The following is a 17013-nucleotide window of genomic DNA, read 5'->3' as shown; positions in this document are numbered from 1 at the left end:
AGTATATTATCTGGAGATGAAAAGTGCTATGACAGCAAATAAAGTAGGTAAAGAGCTCAGGAGTGATAGGGGTGGGGCCATTCTTAGATAGGGTGATTGGGTCAGGGAAGACATCCCTGATGAGAAAACATTTGAGCAGAAATATGAATGAAGTGAGGGGGCAAGCTCTGCATCTATCCTGGGGAAAAGCTTTTTAGATAAGAGTAAGTGCAAAGGCCCTGAGGTAGAGTGGACTTGGCATGCTCCAGGGACAGCAAAGAGGCCACTGTGTATGATGCAGAAGAGCCAGAAGAAGACTAGCTGGAGATGATGCCAGAGGGATAGCCAGCAGGTTTATAGTTTAGAAGAAATTGGAAGACATTTATAGGGTTTTCTGTAGAGAGAGGACATGACCTGGCCTTGACCTAAAAGATCATTCTGTTTGCTAAGAGGAAGGGAGTACAAGGGTGGAAGCATAGAGACCCGGTAGATAGGCTAAAAGAGGAGTGATGGTAACTTGGACTACATAATGGCTATAAATGGAATCTAGGTACATATTCAAAATAAACCAGACAGAAATTATTGATTCAATTGTGGGATGTGAGAGAAAGAGGCATCAAAGGAAATTCTGCATTGTTGTCTGAACAGCTGAATGAAGGAGATTCCACTTATTGATACAGGGAATGCTGTAGGAGGAGCAGATATCAGGAGGAGCTCAGGTGTTTGTGTGTGGATATCATAAATTTCTTATGCCTGTCAGACATCTAAGTGGAAAAGTTGAGTAGGCGATGAAACATGGGAATCTAAACTTCAGGAGAGTGATCCAGACTTGAGATAGAAATCTGTGTGTCAGCAACATAAAGAATCTGGGAACATGGGTGGAGAAAAGAACAGGTCTGAGGATTGAGACTTGGAGCACTCTAACATCTAGAGGTCAAAAGATAAAGAAAATGAAGATCCGGCCAAGGTGGCTGAGAAACAGCAGCCAGTGAGAGAGGAGGGGATAGGGGAGTGTAGCATCCTGGGGCCAAGGCAAAGAAAATGTTTTGAGAAGCCGGAGTAATTGGTTGTGTCAACTCTGCTGATGGGTCATCTCATACATGAGATGAGAACACATTATTGACTTTTAAATTTGGTATCTTTAACAGAGAAGAGTGGTATTGATGAACCCTGGCTGGCATGGATGAAAGAGAAAGAGAGGGAGGAGAAGAAGGGGAGGTACTCTTTAGAGGAGCTTTGCTGTGAAACAGAAAATGGAGGAATGGGTAGAGGGTTATGGGGGAAATTAGAGTTCATTGGTGAGAATAATCCTGTCAGAGGGGAAGCTGTTGATATAAAGAGAGAGGGAATAACTTATAGAATGAAGTTCTTGAGTCAGAGAGTGGGCCTTATTTAAGGGGTAGGGCCAATTCATCCCTAGCAACAGGAGGAAAGTTATGGTGGGGATGTGCAGGGAGGCTGGATCGTAGTGTTGGGAAGTGCAGGGAGTCCTTGTCTGAGCGATTCTATTTTCTCAGTGGACTAAGAAGCAAGATCATCAGCTGATGGTGGCAGGGGGAAGAGTATGGGAGTTGGAGGAGGGAGAAAACATGTGGACTAGTGAAAGGCAATGAACAGGACTGTTGGAGAGCACAGAGGAGATTTGAGGGTTACTGATTATTATAGTCTTTATGGGCATGCCACTGCCAAGAAAAGTTATTTTTCATTGCACAAAAACTTACACAAGTTTTGAAAAATAATCCGTGTATTCCAAACTAGAGAGTGCTGTAATTTTCCAGAGTAACTAGGATGACGCAAAAATTTTATTTCTAGCTATCGTTCGATTTGGCTGGCCATCTTTTTTCTTTTAACCACCCGTCTCTCTTATTTGTCCCATCCTTATCTCCCTCAAAAATCACCCCAGTTCCTAAGAAGTTGTTTAGAAATAGTCCTTAGGAGGAAAGGATGTTCTCACATCCCTGTGTATAGTGACATAGCCCAAGACCTGCTTCTACAATAAAGAATAGGTGCCGCTATGATTTAAAAATTTAAGTGATATAGAATAAACTAATTCTTCAACATGCATGATTGATATCTGTTGTACTAATGAGTGATGAAGAATTAGAAAACATTGGATCCTATCCTTAAGGAACTTAAAAAATTCTGAGTGGATAGTCAAAAATAATATAAAGCAATTGACAAATGCAATAATTTCATATTAAATTACTTTTGTTAATAATCTAATGAATTCTCATTACTAATAACAGTTAAAATTATTTACATAGAAATTATATTTTTTGGAATTGGTGCTAATGAAAAAATTAAGACTGTACAGGGAAAAAATTTTTTTATATAATGGCAAAAAGAAAATGGAAAAAGTCTAAATGCCTCACAATAGAGGATTGCCTAAATCAGTGATGGTTCCTATATAAAATTGAATGCCAAAAATGATGTTAAAGAAGTATGTATATTAGCATGTTAATGTTTTCTTAGTATATTTTAAAAACAATTTGCGAAACAGCATGATCCCATTTGTGGAAAAATTGTCTAAGCATGCATAGAAAAAAGTCTGGAAGGATATATACACAGTGTTAAAGTGGTTCTCTCAAGATGAAGAGCTTATGAGTGTTTTTTCTTTTTGCTTAACTGGTTTTTAAATTTTTTTCCCCTCTAATATAAATGTATTACTTCTGTAATAAAGAAAGCCAATAAAAGTCATAAAATTCAAGACGTGTGTAATTAAACTCTAATAAGAACTTAAGTGTTGTAGGTGTTAAGAGGGGGAAAAATTTTTATGAGGGTTGGAACAGCCAGGAAAGGTTTCACTGAGGAGGTAGAATTTGAGTTTAGTATCAAAGCTGGGAAGCATTCAGAGAGGAGGAAAAGTGGCTGGATATTCAACATAAAAGTGGCTGGACTTTGGTCTGACCAAAGCGACCAAGAATTGGAGAGCTGGGCAAGAGTTAAGACATGATATCAAAAAGGGTAGGTCAGAAGTGGAAGGTAAAGGTGCCCCAGCATGCTGACTAGCAAGGAACACTGAAGTATTGCAATGAGGAAGGGCCATTGTTATGGTGACTCGTTTTTTTCAGAATATAGGTTTTCCTTCCTTTTCCCTCCCATTGGCCAGGACCTTGTACCTGTTAGAAAGCAACCATTTACCTGCCTGTCTTTACTTTGTCGGACATCCCTTGAGCATACACAGACTATTTACAAGCACTCTTCTTACCTCTGGAAACACAAAATGCACGTCAGGAACTTCACAATCTAGGAGCCTAGTAAGAAAGATGGACAGGTAAATCAACCATCACAGCACGCTAATGGCCCAAACAGAAGGACAAAAGGCATGTAGCAACTAGTCAATCTAGGAGAATTTGGGATGACTTCCTAGAAAAGGTGGCAGCTGAGCTAGATTCTGAAGGGTGAGGAGATTTTGTCAGAAGTAAAGATTGGGAGGTAATTCCAAGCAGGAAAATTGCAGTGGTGACAGTGCAGAAGTTGTACGTGATTAGAAGTAACAGCCTGTAGCAGAATATAGGACCAGAAAGGTAGGCATAACCAGAAGCATGAAGATTTCATTTTATCTGTAGGACGTAATGCCCCTTGAACTTTTCCAGGGAAGTGCTCAAAATGGCAGAGGAGATAGAATGCTAACCGGCTAGGGTTCTAGAACATGGCCCCAGATGGCCTCTAAGCACAAAATGTCTTTGAACTCTCCTGTTATGTGGTGAAAATTCAACTGAACTTCTGTTGTCTTCTATGATGTATATGGGGTTTTTTAATTGTAAAATCTGTTTTTTAACAATCTTTGACCATCAGGACTATAAATTTCTCTCCCACATTCAAAATCTTTGGTTAAAATTGACGCACTGCAGGAAAATGCTCTGTTTATCTTGTATCTTCGCAGTTCCCCAGAGACCCTGGGAAGTCTAGCTGGATGGATTTCTTTCTTTTCTTTCTTTTTTGTAAATTGTAGTGACTGCAAGTTATCAGTTTTGTCTAGCAAATTGGCAAAATTTTGTTTGTTTGTTTGTTTGTTTTATTATTTCTTTATTCTCATCTCTTCACCCCCTCCTCTTTAGCAACCCTCAGCTTGTTCTCTATGTCTATAGGCCTGTTTCTGTTTTGTTTTTTTATTCATTTATTTTGTTTTTAGATTTCACATATAAGTGACATCATATGGTATTTGTCTTTCTCTGTCTAACTTATTTCACTTAGCATAGGAGCCTCTAGATCTATGCATGTTGTTGGAAATGGCAAGATTTTATCCTTTTTTATTTCTGAATAATATAATATTCCATTGTATGTGTGTGTATCGCACTTTCTTTATCCATTCATATCTTGGCAACTACTAGTGGAACTGCAATTAACATAGGGTGCAATTTTTTTTTTGAATTAGTGTTTTGTTTTCTTCAGATAAATACCCATAAATGGAATTGCTAGATCATATGGAAGCTTTATTTTTAATTTTTTGAAGAATCTCCATACCGTTTTTCATAGTGGCTTCACTAATTTATAATCCACCAACAGTGTACTAGGGTTCTCTTTTTTCCACATCTTCGTCAGCACTTGTTATTTGTTGATTTACTGAAGATAGCCATTCTGACAGATGTGAGGTGTTATCTCATTGTGGTTTTAATTTGCATTTCTCTGATGATTAGTGATGTTGAGCATCTTTTCATATGTCTGTTGGCCATCTGTATGTCCTCTTGGGAGAATATCTATTCAGGTCCTCTGCTCATTTTTTAATTGGATTGTTTGGGTTTTGGAGGGGAGGGGGTGTTAAAATGAATGAATTCTTTATATATTTTGGATATTAACCCTTATCAGATGTATCATTTGCAAATATCTTCTCCCATTTAGTAGGTTGTCTTTTCAGTTTTGTTGATGGTTTTCTTCACTGTGCAAAACCGAGAACATAGATGCAAGAATTATCAACAAAATATTAGCTAACTGTATTCAACAATACATTAAAAGGATTATAAACCATGACCAAGTGGGATTCACCCCAGAGATGCAAGGATGGTTCAACATCCATTAACAAACTAAAGGATAAAAATCATATGATCATCGCAATAGATACAGAAAACCCATTTGACCAAATTCGACATCCTTTTATGATAAAAACTCAACAAAGTAGGTATAGAAGGAACATATCTCAACATAATAAAGGACACACATAACAAACTCACATCTAATATCATGCTTAATGGTGAAAAGCTGAAAGTCTTTTATCTAAAATAGGAACAAGACGAGGGTGCCCACTATCACCACTTCTATTCAACATAGTTTTAGAAGTCCTAGCCACAGCAATCAGACAAGACAAAGAAATAAAGGCATCCGAATTGGGAAGGAAGAAGTAAAACATTATTTGCAGATGACATGATACTATATATAGAAAGCCCTTAAAGATGCCACCAAACATCTATTAGAACTAATAAATAACTTTAGGAAACTTGCAGGAGACGAAATCGATATACAGAAATATGTTGTTTCTATACACCAATAACTGATGACCAGAAATTTAAAAAATATCTCATTTACAAGTGCATCAAAAATTATGAAATACCTAGAAATAAATTTAACCAAAGAGGTGAAAGGTCTATACTCTCAGAACTATAAGACGTTGAAGAAAGAAATTGAGCTACAAATAAAGGGAACGATGCACCTTGCTTTTGATTGGAAAGATTAATATTGTTGAAATCTCCTTACTACGTAAAGTAATGTACAGAGTCAATGCAATCCTTACTACAATACCAACAGCATTGTTCTCAAAATTAGAACAACTAATCTTAAAATTTATATGGAACCAGAAAAGACCCCAAATAGCCAAAGAGATTTTGACAAAGAACAAAATGGGAGGTATGCTCCCCGGTATTATACTATACTACAAAGCTATAATAATCAAAACAGTATGCTACTGGCATATAAACATATATAGTTCAATGGAATGAAAAAGAGACGTCAGAAATAGATCCTTGCTTATATGATCACTAGTAAGCTCTTTGACATCGCTCTTAGCAATAGCTTTTTGGGTGTGTCTCCTTGAGCAAGGGAAACAAAAGAAAAAACTAAATGGGACTACCTCAAACTCAAAAGGTTTTGGATGGCTTTTATTGACCAATTTCCAGTTGTCAAAGAATCATAAACAGATCTGGTTTTAGAAGAATGCTGCATTTTCTATGGGAAGGGGCTTAAAGAGGCCAGAGACAATAGCAAAAATTCTGGGACAAGATTATGGGAGCCCAAACCAAGGAAATGAGTAGGTCTGGGACTTAGAGGAGGAATTTAGATTGAGACATGTTCAGCATTTAAGGGTCTTTGGCATGTGGGAGGTCAGAGGAAGGTAGGAACAACTAGAAGGAAAAACCAATCCCGGGACTCAGAGGAGAGTAAAATCACTCTGGTAAGGGGTAGAGTGAAAAAGGAGGGCCAAGGCTGAAGCTTTGAGGAACAGCTTTGTTGGGGATGGGTGTGGGCAAAGGAAGAGGAATTCATGAAGAAGATGGGAATGAAGCAGTCAGAGCGGGAGAAGGTCTGGAGACTGACACGTCAAGAAGAGCAAGGAAAAGGGGCCTAGGAATAGCATCCCACGACAAGGAAAGGTATGGTGGGACATTAGGGAATTCCAGACCCCCTGTAGGGGTAGGAGAGGATGAATGGGAAAAGTGGGTCTCTGGAGAAATGGAGAAAGGCAAGGAGGTAGTAACATGAGTAGAGGAAGAGGCTGGAAAGGAGGGAATGGAGCAGGTAATAGCAGGAGCACTGGACGTGGAGGAGGAAACAGGGTGAGAATCCAGAACTCCAGACGGGGTAGCCATGGGTGGGTAGGAGAAAGGCCAGACATTTGGTGCTCATTTTGAGAATTAAAAATAATTTGAAGAATGGGGGAAGGATTACCGAGCTCTCTCTTCTGAAAAGTGAAACTTGAAAACTGACCGGATTATAGGAATATCAAAGATAAAATGATACTCAGATTTTGAAGCTTTGGAATGAGAGGAAGGAATGAGAGATAAGGAATTTGGGGTTGAGAGATGGATTTTTTTCACCTGGGAAACGGAAGGAGATGATGAATCCAAAGCTGAGGTAAGCAAAATAGGAGCACTAGTAGTAGTAGTGGTAGTGGTAATAATATAATAACAACGACAATATTGCTTTCCTTTTTCCTTTAAAAAAGAATAACTCTAACAGCGTTACTTTTCCCCCCTCAGAGCTTACTGTGATACCTAGCTTTTTCTTAAATAAATAAATAAAATTAAAATCTGTTATTTCACTCTGCCACCTTAAAAACATCTTTGCTTAAGAAACTTGGAAAAATTTGACTGTGCACAGAAGTAATTGACAATTTTCAAATTACTGTGAAAAGAAAGCCTCAATGATTTTATTCTAATAAAAAATATTTCAAATTGAATTATTTTCCTCAACCTAGCTTATGATTTTTTGAGGGAGGGACACAGTTGAGTTCAATCATCCTATAGCCATTACCCCAAAGAATATATGACTATGCTTACAGTTTCTAATCTATTAAAAAACAAACAAGACTGTTTATGTAATATAATTACACAAGGGCATCCAACCTGAACACTGGTAACAGCTATGTGTTGGTCACACAGCTGTCCTGTCCCCACGTGTGTTCATCCGGCACAGCACCTGTGTGAATGACAGACCTTTGGGCCTCATCTGTTTCTCCTTTTTCGCAAGATGCTTCCTACATAAATCTCTCACAGTGCCACTTACTGAGGAGCTCACTTTGCTGCATTTCAGGTGGTAGGTGCATGTGGAAACCTAGAGAATCGTGTCCAGACTTGAATCAGACCTTTGCTGATTTTGCAGAGGGATGAAGACATTGAGGCACACGGGGTTTGTTCCAGTTTCATTTCAGCACCTTCTGGATTTACAACTTTGCCCAGGTCTGTCGTCATTGCAGGCAAGATCCTGTTGGTAGGTTTTATTCATCCTTAATTTTCTGAAGGTGGAAAGGGTAGTGTCAGGGAGGTGAGTCAGTACATGATGTGTCTCAGGATTGGTGCTGGGCCATGATCCAGAGAAGAGACCTGTATTGCCAGATCTGATGACCAATTCATGCTAACCAGAGCAGATGCTGAATCAGAATGCTTACTTATTAATTTATGATAACCACAAGCGGGTTATTTGTAGGATAACCTATTCCACTCTGGAGAGAACTAAAGGAACACTAGAAATTATTTTCTCTCAAACTTTTTCAAATTCAGTGATAGACAAAATGTTTATCTTTACTTCTGGTCTCACCTCTGTTTCCTGTTGTGTTACGTAAGGGTTCATTTCAATCATAGACAATACCTTTGAAAAATAACATCTTGAAATAATTTCAAACTTTTGGAAGTTGCAAGAGTAATACACAGAACTCCCATATCACCTTCACCCAGATTTCCCAATTATTAATACTTCGACACATTTGTTTCCTCTTTTCTCCCTCCCTCCCTCGCGCTCTCTCTCTCTCTCTCTCTCTCTCTCACACACACACACACACACACACACACTCATTATTTTTATTCTTTTTCTGAATATTTGAAAACAAGTTTTCAACTTGATGCCCATCAACCCTCTAAGTGCATCAGAACATATTGTCAAAAAGCGATGACATTGTCCTATATGACCACACTGCAACATCCGAATCAGGAAGTTAGCATTGATGTAACACCGCCATCCAATCCAGAGACTCTTCAAATTTCACCAACTGTTCCAACAATATCTCTTTTTCCTTTCTGGTCCAAGATTCAATTCAGGATCACAAGTTATATTTAGTTGTCGTATCTCTTTAGTCATCTTCCATCTGGACCAGCTCCCTGCTCATGTCTCCTCAGCCTCGCCACTGCCTCCAGGGGAAGGAGAAGAAAGGGGGAAAGGAAGCACGATGATACCTTTTTTGATTATTACTTAATTCAAAGTATTGATGCTAAATTTATTAAGCCGTTCATTTAAGATTTGTACAATCTAAGTTATGTCTTAATTTAAAAAAAGACCTGTACAACCATGTAGAAACAAGTGTTTGTACTTAGTCAATGATCAATAAAGCACGCAAGTGAATGAAGATTCCTTCACCACACAGGACTTTGCATATACTGTTCCCCTTGCCTCTTTTCTTCCCCAGCAAACCCTACTCATCCTGCTCTCAGCTTAGTGCAGCTTCCCTCACCACTCCCCAGGGCAGATCTGCTTTACGTGTACCTTGGACCTGAATTCATTATAGCATTCATTACAATTATATTCCACTCTCCTTTTTAAATTTATTATTTTAATTGTGGTGAAATAGACATAACAAAAAAGTTACCAACTTAGCCATTTTTCAGTGTACAGTTCAGTAGTGTTATGCACATTCATCACCATCATCATCACCATCATCACCATCCGTCTCCAGAACTCTTGTCATCTGGGGAAATGGAAACTCTATACCCATTAAACAGCAACTCGCCTTTCTCCCCTCCTCTCAGCCCCCCGGCAGTGACTCTTTTTTTCTCTATGAATTTGACTGCACCAAGTACCAGTTTTTCCACATCCTCTCTAACACTTGTTATTTTGGTTTTTGTTTTTTGATAGTAGCCATACTGATGAGTGTGAGGTGATATCTTTTTGTGGTTTTGATTTGCATTTCCCTTATGATTAGTGACCTCAAGTGACCTCGCTTTTTCATGAGCTTTTGGCCATTTGTATGTTTTGTCTGCAGAAATATCTGTTCAAGTCCATAACACATTTTACTTTTTTTTTATCAAGTTATTTATCATTGTTGTTGAGTTGTAGTTCTTTACATATTCTGAATATTAATCTCTTACCAGATTTATGAGTTAAAGATATTTTCTCTCATTCTGTAGGTTGCTTTTTCACCCTGTTGATTATGTCCCACGATGCACAGAAGTTTTTAATTTTGTTGTAGTCCAATTTATCTATTTTGTTGCTTGTGTTTCTGATGTCGCATCCAAGAAATCATTGCCAGATCCAATGTCAAGGAGCTTCCCCCTATGTTTCTTCTGAGAGTTTTAGCTCTCATGTTTAGGTCTTTGACCATTTTGAATTAATTTTTGTATATGGTATAAGTTAAGGATTCAACTGCATTCTTTTGTAAGTGGATGTCCATTTTTCCCAACACTGTTTGTTGAAAAGACTGTCCTTTCCACCACTGAAAGGGGTTTGTACTGCTGTCAAAAATCATTTGACCGCATATTCAAGGATTTATTACTCAGCTCTACTTTATTCCATTCATTTTATGTGTCTGTTTTTATGACAGTACAATATCGTTTTGATTGCTGTAGCTTTGTAATAAGTTTTGAAATCAGGAAGTGTGAAACTGGCAACTTTGTTCTTTTTCAAGATTGTTTTGGCTCTTCGGGGTCCCTTGAGAGGAAATATTAATTTTAGGATGGATTTTGCTATTTATCAAAAAAACACCATTGGGACTTTGATAGGATTACATTAAGTTGGTAGGTCATTTGGGGTACTGTTAACCTCTTAACAATATTAAGTCTTCCAATCTATGAACACGGGACACCTTTCCACTTATTTGTCTTCTTTAATTTCGTTCAGCTATGTTTTGTAGTATTCAAGTGTACAAGTCCTTGCCTCCTTAGTTAAGTTTATTCTTAAGTATTTTATCCTTTTGTTGCCATTTTAAATGAAATTATTTTCTTAATTTGTCTTTTGGATTGTTCACTTATTTCTTTTTTGTTGAGTAGAATGATTTCTTCAATTTTTATCTTGTTCTCTGAGCTGTAAGCTTCAGAAGTGTAGAAATAGTGTCTGGTTTTGTTCACAGGTGTACCCCAAGTTCCTTTTATAGCAGTAGTCACTGAATACATGCTCAATAAATACTTCGTAAATTTTTCTAATAGTGTCAGGCTGGTTGAGTAGACTCACTATCTATTCCTGTATGTGGACAAAGATTATAATAATACTGAACCATTGACCTTGACTATGTTTTCAGCCCTTTTCTCTCAAAAAATAAAACCCCACCTAACATTTATTTAGAGCTTCCCATATGCTAAATGTTTTTGTATATGTTACTTTATGTCTCACAACAAGTCAGTGAGGTGGGCATGGAGTCAGAAAATACCTTGTTGAAAGTTTGAGTTCTGGAGCCAGACTTCCCGAGAATGTGGTTCTGCCACTTGCAAGCTGTTTGATTTGGACAAATTACTTCATCTCTCTGTGCCTCAGATTCCTATATAATATAGGATTCCTAAAATAAATAACCTTTTTTGGTTTATCTTAAGGATTCATTAAAATATTTTATGTCAGTTCATCAGGAATTTATAACAATTCTAAATTATTATGTACCTACTAAAATACTCTCAAAAGACATAAAGCAAAACTTTAAATAAACAAAGAAAAATAGAAAAAAATTAAAAACAAATAAATAAAAATTAAAATATGGTTTAAGTACAATTTGTATTAGTTTGATTAAAATGTTAAAATTTATAAATTCAAAAATATCACACTAGATGTTTTCTGACAAGTGAACTGAACATTTGTAACTGAAAATCTTGATACTTTTTGTCAATAGCAGATAGAATTTCTTTATACATTGTCACGACTAATTGAATTACCTTAACCAAACATTTAATTGTACAATTAAAAAGAAAAAAATAGATATTGTAGTCAATTGCTTAGCACACAGCAAGTGCATAGCAATTCCTATCTCAACTTTGCAACTGTGGGCGCCAGGATTTAAAGAGGGTAAGCTGCCCGTGACCGCACCTAGGCAGTCTAGGATCCCTAAGTACTTCAGCCCTGCACTAAAGTGCCTCCTATGTAAAGTCTCTCCTATATTTGAGACCAGGCAGTGAGGAAACTCACAAGCCCCTTAGGGGAAAAAAAATGTTTGAAGAGTTTGGAAGAGATCGAACCTCGCAGGATACTAGATTTAGAATGTGCAGGGATGGGCCTTTCATTATACAGAAATTCACTTGGAATTCCTGGGGAGACACAGGGTGTCCTCAGGGGAAATCTGACTCCAAAGATTAAAAGTCTCCACTCAGTAGATTGAGCTGTCTAGATGTGCAGGGCAGTCCAGCCAGACAGCCAGCATAGTCCAGGCAGACCCATCAGAGAACTAGGGAGGGCATTAGAGAAGGCTGAGGGGGACTCTACTCCAGGCAAGAAGAGGAGGCTGGAGTCTGGCTCACCCTCCCTCTGGGAACAGACTTCTCTGTCTTCTGTCAGTACAGGCACATCACCTTCATCTTTGCCCTATTTCCCCCTATTCCAGGACTTCAGAAAAGGCCGGGACCCTAGTTCTAGATCTCCAAACTCGGGAGAAACAACAACTACAATAGTCACATTTGCAGCGGGTTCAAATAATATCAATAGCTAACATTTGTTGAGCACTTGCCGTTTTCATGCCTTGCTTGCAATATCTTATTTTATCCTTGGATAACCAACTCACCCACTTTGCCTAGGACTTTCAGGGAGTAGGAATTTGGCACAGAGAGGAATGCTTTTCTAAAGACACACCCCTGTAAAGCATCAGAACTAGGATTCAAACTCACGAAGTCCAGCTCCAGGGCCTTTTCTCCTCTTCAATAAGCAATGCTGCTCAAACCAGTAAAAGCAGCTTCTGCCAGTAAGTGCTTGGGTTTGGTCCAGATAACAAATGGATAGCAAATAGTTCTGGTGACTGTAGGGGAAATAAATCGTGCAATATGAAATTTCCCAAACTTAAAAATGGAAAGTCATACTCTACTGCTGACGAAATGCCAAGGACTGCTTTCTAGACTCAACTGCTCTCAGATTCGTTGCCTTGCTTAGTCTAATTTTGGTTGTGCCTTTTATTTTGGTGAGAGTGGAAAACAGGGACCAGACTGGCCTTGTTGGTGGGTGGCTTTAAAAGGGGAGGCGCAAGGTGCAATTTTGGCTCTCTTTGAAGGGCTTCCATCTTCTCCACTAACTGCCGTCCCTGTGGAACGTCACCCACTTAGATGCCACCTTATCTGCTAGTCTTCCTTTGTTTCTTTGCTTCTTTCTTTTCTTTCACTTCCTGTTGAGCTCTCCGCTGCATTTTTGCCTCTTTTTCTCATCCTCTCTCCCACTCCCAGGAATACTACCTTGGGAGCACAACTTAATCCACGGCAAGTAGGTATAAGTACTCGATAATCAGCCTACATCCCTGTACTCACAAAGCTGGGGGTGGCCTGGTACAGGTGTTACAAGCTGTGGCATCTGAAAGACCTATGTCCTAATCTCTGCTCTACAACTTCTTATGTATATTGTTTAACTTGGATGAACTCAAATTCCTCATTGAAAAAACTACTATTATAACTCCACATAAAAGAGTCAAGGAGACAAGTGTGACACAACCAGCAAAGTGTCTCAAGCATCTTAGGTGCTTGATTAAATGTACTTTTCTCAGCTGTGGAACCCATCTGAAACTTGATTCAGACCAGAAGTGAGCAGCTTGGCACATGGCAGCTGGAGAAGAATATAAACCAGTTATCAGGACAGGCCCAAGGACACAGAGGGAGGGATCACAGAACAGGAAAAGGACAAGAATGCCAGTCACAGGTGCAAACACCAACAACTTGGTCATTTGCTAGAAGTCAAATGACGGAGCTATTTCTACATTCGATATTTTAATTTGTTGTTTAATTAGATTTTGTTTTCAATTGCAAGAAGTGGAAGCCTATTCAAGGCACTGCAAGTAATGGGTAGGGTAAGTTATTGTAAGAACCATATGGACTCACTTTGAAATGAATTTCAAAGCTGTCGATACTCAGAATCAGTCTCTCAAGGGCTGTGTGGTCTCAGCTTTTCTCTGAGTGTCCCTGCTCCATTCACCTCACTACTGACCAGCTTTCTCTGCTAACTCAGGGAATCCTGATGGCGCCTCGGCACCACCAGCTGAGTACCGTGCTGAATCTCTGAGTAATTTGTCCCTGGCTCGATCCATCATATTAGTAGTCACCACTTGCCAAGTGCCAAAACCTCAACCCTGCCCCTTCTCATGATGTGTGTGGGGAAGTGACTCATTTAGCTTCTGTATTAGTCAGGGTTTTTCAGAGAAACAGAACCAACAGGATCTAGATCTATCTATCTATCTATCTATCTATCTATCTATCTATCTATCTATCTATCTTTGTGAGGAAATTTATTATAGGAAATGATTCACATAGCTTTTGAAGCAGAGCAGTCCCATAATCTACCATCTGCAAGCTGGAAAACCAGGATAGTTGGTGATATAATTTTGTTCAAGACCACAGGTCCAAGAACCAGGAGCTCTGATATCTCAGGGCAGCAGAAGATGGATGTCACATCACCCTTAATGGCTTCCTATTGAAGTTAGATAAAATTTAAAGTCTGCGTAACTGGCCCTTCCCTCTCCAACTTTGTGTCATTCTCCCCCTTATTCCCCACCTTTAAATCACACTCATCTTTTGGTTTCTCAAACATGTCAAGCTCTATACCAATTCTGCTCCAAATTCCTTCACCAGCCCTAGCCCAAGAACTTCTCCATCCTTCCCATTTCTCTCTTTCTCGCTCCTACTTCCCCTCCCTGAATCCTTCCAAAAACACAGGTTTTTTGTTGTTGTTCTTGTTTTTTTATTGCCTAAAGAATCATCTTGCAATTATAGACCCTTCTGTGGCCACCTTCACTGTCCCACCCCATCACTGTAGCAGGAGCTGAACAGGAACAAGGTAGATATTCAGAAACTTTCTTAGAGGAGGAAAGGGTAGGGAACTCTTGGGCCTGGCCCATTACATAATGCCCATAGAAATCACCATACTTTCCTTTTTAAATGTGTTCCAGTTTTAAAGAATATAATACTAAAAATTGAATTTATTTTTAAAAATAAGATATAAAGGATTCTTTACAAAAGAATTCATCTTGAGGTTTCTTAAAATATTTTTTTCTGCTATGCTCAAAGCTTATAATTTTATTTTCCACAATTCAATTCACACGAGTTTTTAAGGGTACAGCAATTGCAGAAGATAAAACATGGTTGTATTAGTCCTGTATGGTAGATGGTGAAAATGAGTCACAAAGGCTTGCCGAGAATGACAAAGGCTCAATAATAGAGTGAAGGTTAGCACCAGAGCAGGTAGCTTCGAATCTTTGCTCAAATCAAAAATTAATTCCATTTCTCCAATACGTTCCACTTAAAACATATACTAAACTCCTGCCTTTGTTTATACTTAAGTAATAGACTTAAGTATAAAAATCTTAGTGATTTTTTTATACAGTATTGGGTAGGGGATTCCCAGATACTGGTTACTTCATTCCTTAGAGCTCTGGACAACTAACACTAATGGTTGTGTTGGGCTGCCTGTGTCGAGGCTGTTTTTTGGTAATACACTGTGTTTTATCCAGTGAGCAACCAGGCAGAGAGGCAGTGCTGGGACAGTTAACTTACATTTTAGCATAATTTCAAAATGTGAATAACAAGTTCTTTTTTTAAATAAAAAAGGAAATGAAATTAAAAACAAGACTTCAATTTAATCTGGGAGACTTGAAATGGCAAGATTGCCCCTTGTCAATTTCGTTCCAGTTCAACAAGTCTCAACTATCACAGCAACAGGGCAAATGAAGGAGAGAGTGTCACTCAACCCCTAAACCTCCTTGCATTTGTGGGTTTAATCTGGATTCCAGTATTATTTTAAAGGGTTTTTATGCTCACAGATTTCTGCTTTTGTTAACAAAGCTTTTTGTAGATATAGATCTATCTGATGCTAACCAAACAGCATATGCGTACCATAGAGGTAATTTATAGTAAAACCCCCACAAAATCCTGAATCTTTGGGTATTTAGCTAAGTGTACACAAGTGGAACTGAGATCTAGTACCAAGCCTTGTCTAAACACAACTTTATATTTTGACTTGGGCAGAAAAATTAAAGCTACCGTTTGCTCAAAAACATTTTCACATTACGACAGTCTAACCAGCTCAATTGTTCTTTTCCCCTTGTCTATCCTCCTGAGTGCACCAGGACAAGGGTGATAAATCCTACTCAGGCAATTGTTGTAAAGGAAATTGAAGGCCATGTACATCCAGGGTTTACATTAACCACTAAGAACTTAAATGCCAACAGTCAATACCTACTATGAAGCCTACATGTTCCACATCATTCTCAAAAACTGGAAGGGAAAAATGCCCAATTGTACTCTTTCAGCACATAGAAATTATATATTGGTCCTAAAAATGTTGTTAGTGCTACAATGGAAAATAAAATGGTTTTTGACCAAAACATTTAATTTTGTCTTTAAACGAATTCAAGTCACTCCAAATGGAAACGCAGGTTTTTCAAAATTCTCACATCTTGGGGCAGGAACAAATAATAATTACTGTTATTTGAAGTAGGCACTGGATCAGTACTTCTTGTGTATTAAGTCACCTAATCTTCACGACAATCCCACAAAGTAGATTTCATTATCTCGCTTTTACAGATGAATAAACCAGGGCTCAGAGAGGTTAAATATGTCCAACATCATACAGCTAGTAAGTGGCCAGTTCAGTATTCAAATCTGGCTTCTATGATTTCACACTGCTTCTCTTAGAAGTGGAGTTTCAGTCACGTGGCAAGAGAAATCACATTGATTTTATCTTCATGGCCCAAATCCATATCTTTATCTATTAGTCTTCCTTCAAAGGGGAGACTAATAAAAATGGTCAGCTCTGATATTTGACTTCACCCTAAAAATGGCCTTATTAGATGGCCATGCTGTCTTGTTGAAATTGGTTTACACTTTACCTTGACTTGGGTCTTCCTTCTAACCTCCTGTGGCCTCATTTGAACTCAGAAATTCACTTTATCTTGTTCCTTTTTCTTTCCCATGTTGAGTTTTCTAACATGCTAATAAAAGGTAGAGCAGACTTATATCTATGAAAAATTGTATGTACATTGGATTATAAATCTAATGAATTTTTAGGTAAACATTTTTACTAAATTATACTTATTGTAAAGAGCACAAATAATAAGTTTATAACTCAATAAATTTTCGCAAAGTGAACACATCCATATAACCAGCACCCAGATCAAGAAATAGAATATTACCAAATTAATGATATTTTAAATACTGAAGGGGATATTCCTAT

Source organism: Pteropus alecto, unplaced genomic scaffold (genome assembly GCF_000325575.1).
Source record: "Pteropus alecto unplaced genomic scaffold, ASM32557v1 scaffold7, whole genome shotgun sequence".
Lineage (NCBI taxonomy): Eukaryota > Metazoa > Chordata > Mammalia > Chiroptera > Pteropodidae > Pteropus > Pteropus alecto.
Note: the sequence above shows the minus strand (reverse complement) of the source record.